Below are 17,279 nucleotides of genomic sequence, written 5' to 3' on the forward strand. Positions count from 1 at the left end.
AATCATGAAATCTTCAAGTATCTTGAAATATTTTTGATTGGAATATTTCGAATCCTTGAAAATATCTTAGAATTGTTAATGTCTTTGAAAAAAAAATCTCAAAGTTATTTAATAAAAACTTCGACATTTTCAAATAATATCTTCAAATCGTTTAATAAAAAGTTTCATATCTTTGAAAGAAAATCTTGAAATTTTGAACTAAAAATTTTGAAATCAGTAATAAAAGATATTTTAAAGAAAATCTTGATCTATTCAAATAATAGCTTTAGATTCTTATGAGAAAGTTTTGAAATTCTTTTACTGTCTTAAATGCTTCGAAAGATTATGTTGTAATATATTGTATTAAAGAAAATTTTGGAATGTTGAAATCTTTATTAGAATATCTTGAAATTACTAAAATTACATCTGGATGTGTTTGAAAGATTTATTCGCGATCATGTAAAAAAAAGCTTGGGATTCTAAAAAGAAAATATCTTGATAACATTGCGAAAGAATTTGAAGATTTATGAAGAAAAAATAACATCTTTAAAAGAATATCTTAAAATTGCTGAAAGAAAATCTTGAAAACTTCGAAAAAAATCTTGATATTTAAAAAAAAATCTAAATTTTTTTGAAAAATTATCTTGACATCTTTGAACTATTTATTTATCTTCATATTTTTCAAAAAAAATCTTAAAATCTTTCAAAAAAAGATCTTGAAATTATTCAATCTGGAACATTTTTAACGAAAATCTTGAAATCCAAATGAAAATCTTCATATTTCTCATAAATATCTATAAAATTTCAAACATTTTCAAAGAAAGTCTCTAAATCTTGAAAATCTTTAAATCTGTAATGCAAATATGCAACTGAGAAAGAAAATTTTGAAATTAAACAAATAATTACGAAGTCTTGAGAATTTTAAGTTTTTTTGAACATATTTTCTGTAATATTTTAATGAAAATTTTGAAAGCTCTGACAGAAAATCTTGAAACCAAAAATCATCAACATTTTTTTAATATCTTGAAATATTTTTGTATAAATCTCTAAATCTTTGAAAGAAAATTTCGAAATATTGAAAAAGTTATCTTGAAATCTTTAAAAAAAAAAATCTTGATATCTTTCAGAGAAAATCTTGACAAAAAATGTTAAAATTGTTAAAAAAAAATTAATTTAAAATTTTTTTTAAGATAATTTTGAAAACCTTAATAAAAAAATCTAGTAAATCTTTGATAAAAAAGTAAGAAACTTCAATGAAAATTCTGACATTTTGTTTAAGAAAATCTTAAAATATCACACAAAAATGATAAACAATTACAAAGCGTAATAATCTTAAAATTTTTTGAAAGATCTCGAAATCTTAAGAAAGAAAATCTCGAGAACATTCAAAGAAAATGTAATTGTGAAATAATTCACTTTAAAAAAAAAAAATCTTAAAGTTTTTACTCAAAAATGATAAACAATTACAGAACGTAATAATACTGAAATATTTGAAGCAAAATCTTGAAATCCTGAAAAGAAATTGTTGGAGTTTATAAGAGGATCTGGATAAACGTACGTTTCAAAAAAATGTTATAAATATTTGAGAAAAATCTTATTAAAAAAATTTAATTTAATATAAAATCTTGTAAATCTTCGAAAAAAATTAATGAACTTTAATAAATGTCTAGTCATTTTCTTTTAAGAAAACTTAATATTTTCGGTCAAAAATGATAAACAATTAGAAAACTTGGAAAGTTACGATACGTAACTTTGTCTTAACACATATCTATATATTTCCTGAAGTTTCATACCGCAATTCTAAAATCGTGACACTTCTACAAACACCTACCACTAGTCAAATTTCCTAATTTCGCACAATCCAATTTTGCAATTCGCAAGTCAACTCCTCCTTATCCTACTTACTTCACCATATCACCATACTACCCTTAAACAAATCCTTCTCTCGGCTATAAATTTTATGCAAAACGCCTCCTGAAAAGCCTACTACCACTGCCATCATCTACAATTCCTTCGAATGCAGCCGAAGCAACATCAGCAAAACCCAGAATTAAGTGGAAAATCGTACGTAGATATAGCAAAATACACATCTATTCATCCCCTAAAGAAGTCTTTACTTATTACCCTTGTGTTGTTAGTTTTACCACTACAGAAGAGACAATGCCTTCGTCCTCCTTTTGACAATTCGCCTAAAATTGTGCCATTTAGATGCAAATGTTAAGATCTCTGAAGTAAATGAAATTCTATGCTCCTTTGTCTTGTCTCTCGAATGCGTACATACAATTGTTTCCATCATGTGCTGGAACAGCAGTAGGAGGAACAATGATAAACTAGTGGTGTATGGCATCGTGCCCTAAGGCAAATTGCAGGAACTTCCCGTACCGTAATGAAATATTCGTGAAATTTTAAACGTTTTCAAATATATTATTACAAATACTGTAACTTTCATTATTTTTGCTATCTTGTTTCATGTGAGCAAATCAAATGTAAATCATAAATCAATTCATCTCCTATCATCTATTAACAATTGTCATTTCATTTCGAATTTGAATTCGAAACATTTTCATGGCTTTTAAAATTTTTATTTTGCTCAAGATTATCTTGAATTTTACAAAGAAAATTATAATTTTTAATATTTCTATAACTTTCAATTCAATTCTTTCAAATTTTGTTTCACATTTTTAAGGTTACTATAATTTTTAAGATTCTCATAATTGTCATGAATACTGTAACTTTCAAGATTTTTCTAACGTCTTATATTTTTCATGAATTTTTAGATTATTATGACTTCCAAAATTTTCATTATTTCTAAGATTTACAGAACTTTCAAAATTTACACGAATTATTTATTTATTTTTCTCAAGATTATCTTGAATTACACAAAGATTTTTATAATTCCTAAGATTACTATAATTTCCAAGTTTTTTTTATGATTTTAATGATTTAAGATTTCTTTGATTTAAGATTCTTCTGATTTCCAAGATGATTTTATTTTCAAGATTTTTATGATTTTCAAGTTTTTATGTATTTCAAGATTATCATGAATTACCATCAATTTTAATATTTTGGATTTTTTATTTTTTTCAAGATTTTTTAGACATTCAAGATTTTCATGAATTCCCAGATTATCATAACTTTTAAAAGTATCACATTTTTCAACGAATTTCATTACTTTCATGAATTTCATAATTTTCATGAATTTCATAATTTCATGAATTTTAACATTTTCATGAATTTGAAGATTATTATTATAACTTTCAAATTTAATTAATTTTTTTAGATTTTCAGAAATTTCAAAATATTCATGAAATACTCGATTTTATTTAAAATCCTAATTTTCATAAATTTCAAGATTTTCATGAATTCCAAGACTTTCATTAGTTTCAAAATTAAGATTATTTTTAGGATTTTCAGAAATCAAGACTAAATAAATTACACGAATTTAATAAATTTCATAACTTCGTGAATTTCAAGATTTTCATTAATTTCAAGATTTTTATTAATGCCAAGATTAACATTACTTTCAATATCATCATTATTCTTTAAATTTTCAGAATTTAATTAATTTCTTTATTTTCATGAATTGCTGAATTTTAATTAGTTTCGTAATTTCTATAAATTTCAAGATCTTCATTTATTCAATCATTAATTTTAAGATTTTCAGAACCATCAAGATTTGCATGAAATACTCGAATTTAATTATTTTCATAATTTTCATGAATTTCAAGATTTTCATAAATTTCAAGAAATACATACATTCAAGATTTTTTTGAGAACTAAGAAAATAAAATTAAATAAAAATTTCATGCTTTTCATTGATTTCATAATTTTAACATTTATTCAAAAAAAAATTAAAGTGTAAAAAAAAATTATATTTTAAAATTAGAATTTACAAAAATGTAATATTTTCAAAAATGTCAAGCTTATAAATATATTTTTAAATTTTTTGTTAAATTTAAAAAGTCAAAAATATTATAAATAATTCATACAAATAAACATACATTTTTTACAAATATATTAATTCTTATTTTTTGTTTGTTTCAGGTGAGTCTTTACAAATTCAAATTTGACATTCCAAAATTTGCAGCAAAAGGTAAAATGAATTTAGAAAACTAATATTTCCCAACAAAATATTTATTCAATTAAATAATTATTTAGTTAATTAAATAATTATTTATTCAATTATACACTTATTAATATAATTAAACACCTTAAAAAGTATCTATTTATACAAATAGTTCAGGGACGCACCGTTTGTATTACCACAAAAATATTTCTACTGAATCAAGTAGTCCTTTATCAAAATATTTTGGTAGAAATTCACATTGTTTTATATTTTTTTTTTACATTTTTTATTTATTACACCGCCATTCCGACAATAAAGGCTACGAAAGGACCATTAGACCTTTTTTATTGGCGAAGGGCACGAAATATTATACAAAACGAAATTATTATACAAAAGGATTGCATGTTTTCGGACATTCATTTCTACAAATTATAAAAGAAAAGGAACAAAAGAAAGGGAAGGATGTATGAGTTGAAGTAGAGTGGGAAGGAGATGGAAGATAATAGACGGAGAGTTGGTGCACCTTTTTGGGGGATTGTTTTGTAAAAGGCGAAATGGGGGATAATAAAATTTGACAAAGAGTTATAATGGACATGATTTGTATATTTTGTTTATAAATGCGTAATATTAATTATTATTTAATTTGTTAATATATTATAAATGAGTATAAAATGTTACTCAAGTTTTATTTGATAATTCTAAAACCTTGGGACCAAAATATGAGATTTGTTTTAGTTTTATAAATTTACAATAATTTTATAAAAAATTTAACATGTTGTATTATTACATAATATATTTTTCTACACGAATGTACTATATTTGGAAGAAAATTTATATAAAAGACGTTTTGCAGAATCTTGTTTTATCAAACTATATATATATATATATATATATATATATATATATATATAGAGATGGAGATAATAAATCTTGACAAATGGTAATAATGGACATTGTTTTTATATTTTGGCTCTCGTATAGTTAAATTTATATAAAAACTAGCTGTAAGTGGAATTCTGTCTTAAGGCAATTAAGGCATCGTGCCTTAAGGCAAATTGCTGGAACTTCCCGTACCAAAAATTATTATTTTTTTAAAAACGATTGACATTTTTAAAAAAAATTTACTTCGAAAAAATAAGATTTCGAGAAACTATAAATTGGACAAAAAATTACTTTTTTTTGAAAAAAAATTTTTTTTTTAAAAAAATTTAAATTTTTTTTAAATTTTTTTTTGAAAAAATATTGTTTTCTTTATTTTGGCATATTTTGGAAGATCTGAACTTTTTTTCAAAGCGGCGTACTGCTTTAACTGCATAGAGACAAAAAGTCAAAGCGCGTAACGCCGCGTCGCCGTCTAACGAATAAACATTGGTACGGAACCCATAGGAATGCAAACAAAATTTATACTTATTGTTAAAATCTCTATAAAATATCTGATAATTTGATGTGCATATGTCTAATGATCATTTTTGACCGCCAAATGGCATTTTTTTTCACTTTTTTTGTTAGATCTCCGAAACCGCTAGACCTGCCCTCATGAAAATTTAATCAGTTCTTCATCTAGTCAATACAAGTCAAATGTTTTTTGAATTATTAAAATCGGACGCTCCGTTCTCTTAAAAACTGAGTTACCGTTTTCGGCACTTTTTGCCCCGTATCTTTGGAACGGCTCGACCTGCCTTCGCCAAAAACTAATCAGCACGTCTCCTTATCAATACGAATCGAATGCTTTTTGAATTATTCAAATCGGTTGATCCGTGTTCCCGAAATCGTCGACGAAAATTTGTATCCGCACATACATACACACACGTACATACATACATACATACACACACACACACACACACATACACACACACACACACACACACATACATCCATTTTTTCTAAGGTATGCCAAAATGTTCAGAAACCTCTGAAACGTAAAGATATATAAAAATTTTCATTTTCGATTTTTTTGCGATTACTATAACTTACCCTACGGGAAGTTAATAAAATCAGAAATAAGACTAGATATTTTAATTACGTTTTTTTTTAAATAAGTCTAAAAATTTTGGATCAAAATTTAGTTTAATAATTTACTTTAATTATTAATAATTAACAAAATTTTCAATATTTTCTTCAAAATTTGACATATCGTAGTAACATTATATATTTTTTTCTGTTCGACTGTACTACATTTTGAAGAAAATTTATCAAAAAGACGATTTGCAGAAGGTTGTTTCATCCAACTATATAAACAAATATAAATATATATATATATATATATATATATATATATATACACATACCTCCCTTTCCTTATATATAACATATTCCCTCTAATCTTTAGAATATTAATTAAATATCTCCATCTACTTGCTCAGGTTCCAAAATTTGCATAATACCTGCCTACCACATTATACCACATACCACCGACAACAATAATAACAAAACACCAGAAATTTTACCCCTGTTCGAATTTAATTCGATAGCATAGTAAGGAAGCTAGTGGGGTGAATGGATCGGTAGTAAATTTAAAAATCATTTTTTTTATTTAATTAAAGATATTATTTTTAGTTATATTTAGTTATTAGTTATGTTTAGTTGTTTTTGGGTTTTATTTCAGGTTGACCAAAATTTTGGTTTTTTGGTTTTTTGAATAATTGGATTTTGATTTTGTTTGTTTGTGCTATTTCAATTTAATTTTCTTAATTTCTCATGTTAATATTTTCAAACATTGAAATTTTTGTTTTTAAATACTCAAATTTGTTTTTCACGAATTTTTGTTGAATCTTTAATTATTTGGATTTTGTTTCTCTATTTTAATTTTATTTTCATAATTTTTCTGCTTAATATTTTCAAAAATTGAAATTTTAATTTTTCAATTATTAGAATTACTCAAATTTGTATTTTACCATTTTTTATTAGTATTTTTTTTATTTTTATGGCCTCAAATTTATTTTTTTGGAATTTATTTAACATATTAATTTTTTTAAATTACACATTTATTTTTCATGAATTTATTTTCATAATTTTCAAGATAAATTTGGAAAATTCCGCCAGGATAATCACAGTCTAAGCAACAATCCGGCACAAATATATTTGCAAGGGCGTTTAGACTGTTACTTTAAGGGGCACTTGTCCAATTTTGTATAAAATTTTACTTTTTTTAAAAAATGCTATAAAAAAACTACTGTTGGCGAATCCAGTATTAAAAATAATTATTAAAAAATTTACCTGTCTAAGCACAGTCTAAGTGATAACTTTTAACAAATGTATTAACAATTGTGTTTTGATTGTGACTATACATGAGCACTATTTAAATTTTGTAAAAATTCATGAAAAAAGTGAAAAATCAGCCAGGATAATCACAGTCTAAGCCATGACCCAGCACAAATATATTTGTAAGAGTGTTTAGAATGTGACTTTACCGGAGCACTTTGCCAATTTTGTATGTGAAAATGCTATAAATTTCGAACCAATGAAATTCAAGGAAAACCATAGCACAGCGTGGCCGGGTATGCAAGTATATTTTAAAAATGCTGTAAAATGAAAACTACTGAATATTTTTGGAAAATTCTTTTTTTATTTGAAAGTACAATCCTTCAGGTTAAAAATGGAAAATAATTTCATACAAATATCAGCCACTGTTGGCCTAAAAATAGAGAAACAAAAGTTATAAAATGTATTTTTTTTCGAATTGCTACCTCGACTGGCCTCAAAATTGAAAACCAAGTTATAAAATGTATTTTTTATCATGTGTTTGCATTTTTTCCACCAGTGCTCGGTCTACCCAACGTGATTATGTTTTCTATTTAAATATGCTTATCAAATTACATTATAATAATCGCCTAGTAAAGCGTAACAACAGCTCCCTCACGATAATGCATATTATATTATAATATTTCCCTTGTACTCGGATAAGATTATTATTTGAAATGGAAATGGAATTTTGTTAATTTGTAAACTGTACACCACTATTTAGATTAGATTTGAAAAAAATAAATAACTGGGTGTAAGGGGCATTGTGCCTTGAGGCAAACTTTACGATACATATATTAAATTGTAATAATTAGTACATACATAAACAAGCAATCGGCGAGTGCTCATTAGAGCGATATTTATCTTTATATATATATATATATATATATATATATATATATATATATATATATACAATTATATATATTATATATACCCTTTTGGAAATGCTATAGAGAAAGATAAAAAAAAATTCCCAGTGATTTTCATGAACAAATGAACGTGACTGCCCTACGAATGAAATGCGATATTCTATTTGTAATTTGATAACGTACCGATAGGGGGTGAACAACCACCAATCGAGGACTACCACCTACCCCTAGTACTACCCTCTTTGGTGGTGGATCATTATTTGACGAACATTGATACCAGACATATAGATATAGAAAAAAGTATGTGAAAAATTACGAAAAGAGACTCTACTGATAAATTCTAGTAATAAGAAGAGTATTAGAATACAAAAAATCAAATATAAGCATAGATATAATAAACACAGAAAAACAATTTTTTTGTTTCAAACATTTATTACAATTGCTTTGTTTATTGCCCTGAGGTACACCACTATCTATAAATGTTCTTGTCGTTTTGAAAAGATGATTTATGGTGCTTGTGGTGCATATTGTTATTGATGGTGTCCTTGTGGTCTGATTGCTTCGGTTTTACGTCTGATTTTCTTATTTAAGATTATTTAAAGTACATTCAAAAAGCGTGAAATTGAAACTGAGGTCGAAAATTATGTATATATATGTATATATATATATATATATATATATATATATATATAGATATTTTTTTTTTATATAATATATATATATATATATATATATATATGAGTTTAAAATTTGGGCGTAACATCAATAAAAATAGTATGAGAGTTTTTTTTCTAAAGTTTATTTATTTAAAATCCATACGTTTCAAATAGCATCTTAGCCATCATTTAGTGGTAATCATAATAACTATAAAAATTGAAACTAAATAAATTTTATGTAAGAAATTTTTGTGGAAAAACAATAATAATAATAATAATAATAATAATGATAATGATAACAATAATAAAAGCACTTACAATTTTGTATCCTAATATAGCATATGAAACCATTATTAATCTTCTTTCTTTGTTTTTTTTTTTATTTTCAAGGTTGCTCTATAATTTGCTCGCCAGTAGAGTCCTTTTTTATCATCCACAATCTTTTAGATTTTCTTGTCGAATTTTAGTCCTTTTTAATCTTTTATTGTTCAATTTAAGCGTAATCGTCATTTTATATCTATGTATTTCAGTTTGCTCGTCAGTAGAGTCCCTTTTCATCTTCTAGAGCGATATTTAATTTGCCTGTCAGTAGAGTCCTTTTTTGGTCTTCAAGATCACATATATAATAATATTTTCTTCTTAATAATATTTTTCGTCAACTCCAAAAATTAGTAAACGACTCTACTGACGAGCAAATCAATTACTACACTGAAATTTAAAAAGCGGACTCTACTGATGAGCAAATTAAATAGCAACCAAGAATATAAAAACAGAATTCTACCGACGAATTAACAAAAACATTTTAAATGACAAAGAGGACTCTACTGACAAGCAAACTTAAATTCATCTTTGAAGAATAATAAAAAACTCTACATACAAGCTAATAAAAAAATCCTCTGAAAAATGAAAAATAGGACTCTACTGACAAGCAATTAAAAAATATCCTGAATAAAAATCTTACTGACAAGCAATTTAAAATACTCGAGGAAAATAAAAATGAGACTCTCCTGACGTGCGAACTAATACAGGACGAATAATAAGATTTTATTAAAAAAATAAAGCGGTAATTTTAAAAATTTAAAAAGACTCTACTGACTAGCAAAGAGAAAAAAAATAAAAAGGACTCTACTGACGAGCAAATTAAATGTCAAAGTCAAAAAAAAAACTCTACTGACGAGCAAATTATATAGCAAAGTCAACGTTATAAAAAGGACTCTACTGACGAGCAACTTGAATAACACTCTGAAAAATACCAAAAAGTTCTACTGACGAGCAAATTAAATTCCATTTTAATTATAAGTTTTGGACTCTACTGGCGAGCAAACTTACACAGTATCCTTGAAATTTAGGAAAGGACTCTACTGACGAGCAAAGTAACATAAATATTCATTATTAATATATAATATAGAGATTAAATAATAGAGAATAAATAAATAGAGAATTAAGAAAAATATTATGAAAACTACTACTTCTTTAATTACTATAATTAATCATTATTACTTTGTATATAGAATAATACAGAATATTAAGCAACATTTTTTTTAATATAAAGGATAGGATTAATGGACTATATTATATAGTGTATAAATATATACGTTTCGACACTTGATGTGTGTCATCATTCATCTTATCTAAAACATATCGTTACAATGAATACAAATGATTGTTCTCATTAAATTTCATAATTCATAATCGAATTTAGTATTCATTCTAGAAATGTACATATTTTAGATTTGCTGAATGGTGACACATATCAAGTGCCGAAACGTATATATTTATACACTATATAATATAGTCCATTAATCCTATCCTTTATATTAAAAAAATGTTGCTTAATATTCTGTATTATTCTATATAAAAAGTTTTAGTCTGTATAAAAATTGTTTTTTGACAGAAAAAAAACAGATGATGGAACGTATCTAGTTCCGAAACGTCGTAGTTAAACATCTACAAAAAATGAATTGGTTTATATATATATATAAAGAAACTCGTGTTCTTTATACTACGAATATTGTTTATTATGACAATAGTAATAACACTATGTGTGATTAAATTGATCATTTACAAAAACGTAGATGTTATTTCAGTATTTATAATAAAAAGGAAAAAGTAAAGAATTACAATTTTGGCATTCGAACATTGAGCAAACAAAAACGAGATCTGATCTGACACTTGAACTTTTTGTTTTGAGCTGACACTATGATGAGCTTCAAATAATGAACATCTGTCAAGTTAAAATGCGATGTGTGTTGACAGGTCGCTACATATATATATATATATATATATATATATATATATACACATATATATATATATATAAATCTGATCCTCCGTCTACGTTTTTTCCCTAAATTAATGAGCCCTATGTAACACAAGACAACAAAAGTCCGGCGGTGTCGTGTGTCGTGTGTCGCTTCCGAAAAAAAGGGCTACAATAAAACAAGATAGTAGGCACTGAAGGGACTAGACTGGTAAAGGGAATAAAAGGGACCAGATAACAAAAGAAAGGATAACGCCGTCTAATTTATTAGGTTTCTTTCCTCCTAATGTGTCCTGTAGTTGTGGTCGATTAATTAAAGATACATAGATGAAGGGATATGGTGGCAGCGGTGAGTATAAGATAAAAAATGCATCGATGGTTAGATAATTTTGATTGTATGGTATCTGTCTTTTGTTGTGATGTAAAGGGAGTTGGTGACAAGTGAAAATAGTTCCAAAAATAAGGTTTGTAAAACAAGGTTAAAAGTCTTTGGTCTTAAATCATCAAAACTTGTATGGTTTATTTGGTGATATTTGTTATTTTTAATGTGATTCATGGAAGAAGTTTGCGACAATTATGAAAAATAGGAATATGAAAAAGACAATAACTGACCTAAAGTAAATTGTACTAAACCATGAAAATTTTGATGGTTTAATAAATAATTAATGTAATAACAAATAATTGAGAAATTGCAAAAAGGTTGTATAATAAATGTAACAAGTTCCAAACAAGAAAATCGTTGGTCCATATTGGATGGTGAGTCAGTTGTTTCTGTATGGTTATAATCTACTATCTAAAATAGAGTTTATTAGTATTGTAGCAAAATGAAAGAACTAGGAGCAAGTGGTATTTTCTTACACGTACTTCTTGATCTGTAAATAATCAATAAATAAACATCAATGTCTTAATTTAATCAAATACAGTGATTGTGATAATTAACAACAAAATCTAGATAATCGATAATCATTTTTGGTGATTGTTGTTTATCTTTACTTGACAAATATAAAAATCGGGATTCTGAAAAAATACAATCGTCAAAAAAAAAACTAGTGGTGTATGGCATCGTGCCTTAAGGCAAATTGCTGCAACTTCCCGTACCGTAATGAAATATTCGAGAAATTTTAAACGTTTTCAAATATATTATTACAAATACTGTAACTTTCATTATTGTCATTGCTATCTTATCTTATCCGAGCAAATCAAATGTAAATCATAAATCATAAATCAATTTATCTCCAGGAACATTAACAATCGTCATTTCGAATTCAATTTAAAAAAAATAGTTGCCTAATTTGCACAAAAAGTAAAAAAGTGCTCCCGTACAGTCACAGTCTAAACGCATTTGCAAATAATTCTGTGCGACATTTTCACTTGCACTGTGCTTAGATTGGCGGCATTTTACATGTAGTGTTTTATTTTTAACTTCAAGTTTGCTATTTCATTGTTTTGGTAATTGATTCATATTTTTATTTTTAGTTTGCTCGTCAGTAGAGTCCTTTTTCTTAATTAATATGTCGTATTTCAGTTTGCTCATCAGTAGAGTCCTTTTCGATATTTTATGTTTTTTTTTAAATTTCAGTTTACTTGTCAGTTGAGTCCATTTTCTTAATTAATGTCTCGTTTGCTTTTAGTTTGCTCGTCAGTAGAGTCCTTTTCTATATTTTATGTTTTTTACATTCAGATTACTCGTCAGTAGAGTCCCTTTTCTTAATTAATATATCGTTTTTTAGTTGGCTCGTCATTAGAGTCTTTTTTGGTATTTTTTCTTTTTTATTTCAGTCCCTTCAAGTTGTTTCTTTTTTCATCCCTTTAGTTAAAATCTTTTCTCTCCAGTAGAATCTCTTTTTCATTTTAATTCATGAATTTCAATTTGCTCGGCAGTACAGTCCTTTTTCTCATTACATATCTTGTATATCAGTTAGCTCATCAGTAGAATCCTTTTTTATCTTTAAAACTGTATTCTTTGTCCCTCTTGAACTATTTTTTTCTTCTGCTTTCTATTTTAATTTTAATTTTTGTAATTCAGTTAGCTCGTCATTAGAGTCTTTTTTTAACGTATGTTTTTTTTAATTTATTATTTTATATTTTATTTTGCTCGTCAGTAGAGTCCTTTGTTAATTCTCTAAGTTTTTATTTAATTTGCTCATCGGTGAAATTACTTAATATTAGTCGTATCAGTTTAGTCCAGGTCTCTAATCTTTAGGGAGACAAACTGAGAACGAATAATTTTTAGTGTTTTTCCGAAATTTCGATTTGCTCATCAGTAGAGTCACTTTTTTCAAAATTCACAAAGAGCTTCGCACTAGTTGTAACATTTTTTTATTTGTAAAGTCGTTTTTTTAGGTCTAAGTTATATTTGTTTGCTCGTCTGTAGAGTCTTTGTTTCGGATTTAGGTTTGATCACTTTTGACTTAATTTGTTTGTCAGTAGAGTCTCTTTTTTAATTAGACCACGTGCACAAACATTTGTTTTTTTATTCGAAATAATAATTCTTCGTCCGTCGTCGTGTGTGCATTATTCGCATGCAAATAATATTTTCGTTTCGCCTTTTCGCACAACTTTTATTATTTCACAATGCACATTCACTTTTATTATTATTGCATTTTTTGTGCATTTCGAATAAACAAAAGCACTTATTTATTTTCGTCTTTTGTATATATATATACATATGCATATATTCGTCATTCGCGAATATTTTGCAAAGTTTTTTTTTGTCCGCGGAACGAATCGATATTTCAAGCCGCAGCGGCCGCAAGAATTGCATTTGGAATAAGAATTATGATTTATTTTTGATGGTTTAAAAGTAGAGTCCTTTTTGTTGTTAAATTTTTGGACGCCTTTATATTACTTTTCATTATAATTGCTCGAAAAAATATTTTTCAAAAAGTCTTACACCTGGAGAACATCTATCTGTGAAAGGGACTCTACTGATACTCTTTAAAATTCAAAGTCGTAAAATCTGCATAAAGGGACTCTACTGACTCTACTGAGTTTCTCTAACTTTAGAGACTTCGACTCTGAAGTTTTGAGAGTGTCTCTCTAATTATTTGAGGTTTTAAAAAAGGGACTCTACTGACGAGCAAAATAAAATAAAAGATATTATTTTAAAAATTTCTTTCAAAGCTTTTGTGATTTTCTATAAAATACCAAAATTTCCATTAAAATTTATTTATTTCGAGAATTTCTTTCAACGAATTTTCTGATTTTCTTGTAATGAGTTCAAGATTTTTTTTCAAAGGTTCAAAGATTTTATTTTGAAAATAATAAGTTTATCTTTACAAAATATCAACATATTCTTTAAAGAAATTAGAGATCATTCTTATAGAGATTTCAAGATTTTTTTTCCAAAAATGTCAAGATTATCCATTACAGATAACAAGATTTTTTTTAAAAGATTTAAGGGTCTTTTTTCGAAAATATTAAGATTATCTTTGCAAAATATCTAAATTTTCTTAAAAAATTTAAAGAACCTTATTATAAAGATTTCAGAATTTTATTTAAAAATTTCAATATTTTTCACCCAAACATGTCAAGATTGTCTATTAAAGATATCAAGATATTCTTTCAAAGATTTCAAGATTTTTTTCATATGACTTTATCCATAAGCAACTCAAAAAAATCAATAAATTGAAAATGGGATTCTACTGACAAGCGAATTGAAATACAAGACATAAGAAAAGGACTCTACTGACGAGCAACCTAAAATTGAAAAGAGAATTCTACTGACGAGAGAACTAAAATTCAAGACTTCAGAAAGGGACTCTACTGACGAGCAACCTAAAATAAGAGACTTTAATAAAAAAGGATGACTCTACTGACGAGCAAACTTCTAACGAGGCTTCAGAAAGGGACTTTACTGACGAGCAACTCGAAACAAAACACATGCAATATAAAAAGGGACTCTACTGACTAGCAAACTTCTAACGAGACATTAGAAAGGGACTCTACTGACGAGCAAGTCGGAACAAACGACATATTGTTTAAAAAGGGACTCTACTGACGAGCAACCTAAAGTAAGAGACGTAAAATAAAAAAGAGGACTCTACTGACGAGCCAACTTTTAACGATACAACAGAAAGGGACTCTACTGACGAGCAACTCGGAACAAAACCATGCAATTTAAAAAAGGACTTTACTGACGAGCAAACTGAAATACCAGACGTAAAATAATAAAAAAACTCTACTGACGAGCAAACTTCTAACGAGACAACAGAAAGGGACTCTACTGACGAGCAACCTAAAATACGAGTCGTAAAATAAAAAAGGACTCTACTGACGAGCAAACTGAAATACCAGACGTAAAATAATAAAAAAACTCTACTGACGAGCAAACTTCTAACGAGACAACAGAAAGGGACTCTACTGACGAGCAACTTAAAACAAGAGACGTAAAATAAAAAAAGGACTCTACTGACGAGCAAACTGAAATACGAGGCATCGGAAAGGGACTCTACTGACGAGCAACCTAAAATAAGAGATTTAATAAAAAAAATATGACTCTACTGACGAGCAAACTTCTAACGAGACATCGGAAAGGGACTCTACTGACGAACAACTCGGAATAAAACACATGCTATTTAAAAAAGGACTCTACTGACGAGCAACCTAAAATACCAGACGTAAAATGGAAAAAAGGACTTTACTGTCGAACTTACTGAATCTTTAGAAAGAAATTTAATAAAGTAATTTAAAAACACGATTATATTTAACTTAATTACTTAATTTGTTTGCTACAAAATATTAGCAAAACATTTACAATTAGCTACAAACAACTAACAAAAAATAATTAATTTCCATTACTAATTTTGGGCACCAAATATTAAATATTGACGAAAACCTGCACTAAAATTTTGGTTTTCTGTTGGAATAGTTACTTCGGCTATTAAACTACTAACCACTAATTTAACCATCTAATACACCACTAGTTCCTTTGCAACTTTATCTTTCCATTTATCCTATCTTTTAGAGTCAAAGGCCTCCAAAATATCGATCTGATCGTGTCATCGTCTCGGAAATATCTCCGTGGTCTGGAGGTGTCTTAAGTGTCGTCTCGGGAATTAAGAAACCGTCTTGTTACCTACAATGTTGGCCCTAAAAGTAGAACTACACTACCCTTAATACACCTACGTGTCTATACTTTGATATTGGCATAGTGTAGAAGATAAGGGAAGTCTATAGTGGTAGTTGGTATACGAGAAAGGAACTTAAGGGTTGTTATTGTCTTAACTGATGTAGACAAATGAGTAGAATGGAATAGTGAATAGAATTTGTGAAGGTCAATAGTACAAGTTTTGAATTTATTACATTCTTTTATTCCATTAACATTGTCATTTTATTATTAAACTTCTCGAGAAAAAAAGGTAAGACTCTTCTAATAAATCGAGACACGAAACAAGAATAAAAGATTCCACTAAATTAAATCGTAATTCAGAAAAACAACTGGTTCTTCCGACGAGCTAACAAAAAAAGCAAAAAAGGACTATATAGACGTGCAAACTGAAATACAAGAGATAATTTTAAAAAGGACTCTACTGACGAGCAATTTAAAATGCAAAACAATAAAATAAAATAAACAACTCAACTGAGTAATTAAATAAAAAAGGACTCTACTGACGAGCAAACTGAAATTGAGGACATAAAATTTAAAAAGGACTCTACTGACGAGCAAACTGAAATACAGGACATAATATTAAAAAGGACTCTACTGACGAGCAAACTGAAATTGAGGACATAAAATTAAAAAAGACTCTACTGACGAGCAAACGGAAATTGAGGACATAAAATTTAGAAAGGACTCTACTGACGAGCAAACTGAAATACAGGACATAATATTAAAAAGGACTCTACTGACGAGCAAACTGAAATTGATGACATAAAATTGAAAAGGACTCTACTGACGAGCAAACTGAAATACAGGACATAATATTAAAAAGGACTCTACTGACGAGCAAACTGAAATTGATGACATAAAATTGAAAAGGACTCTACTGACGAGCAAACGGAAATTGAGGACATAAAATTTAGAAAGGACTCTACTGACGAGCAAACTGAAATACAGGACATAAAATTAAAAAGAACTCTACTGACGAGCAAACTGAAATTGAGGACATAAAATTAAAAAAGACTCTACTGACGAGCAAACGGAAATTGAGGACATAAAATTTAGAAAGGACTCTACTGACGAGCAAACTAAAATTGAGGAC

This window comes from Ctenocephalides felis, unplaced genomic scaffold (genome assembly GCF_003426905.1).
Source record: "Ctenocephalides felis isolate EL2017-DRISC unplaced genomic scaffold, ASM342690v1 CF-g0.4_SCAFFOLD_03572, whole genome shotgun sequence".
Classification (NCBI taxonomy): Eukaryota; Metazoa; Arthropoda; class Insecta; order Siphonaptera; family Pulicidae; genus Ctenocephalides; species Ctenocephalides felis.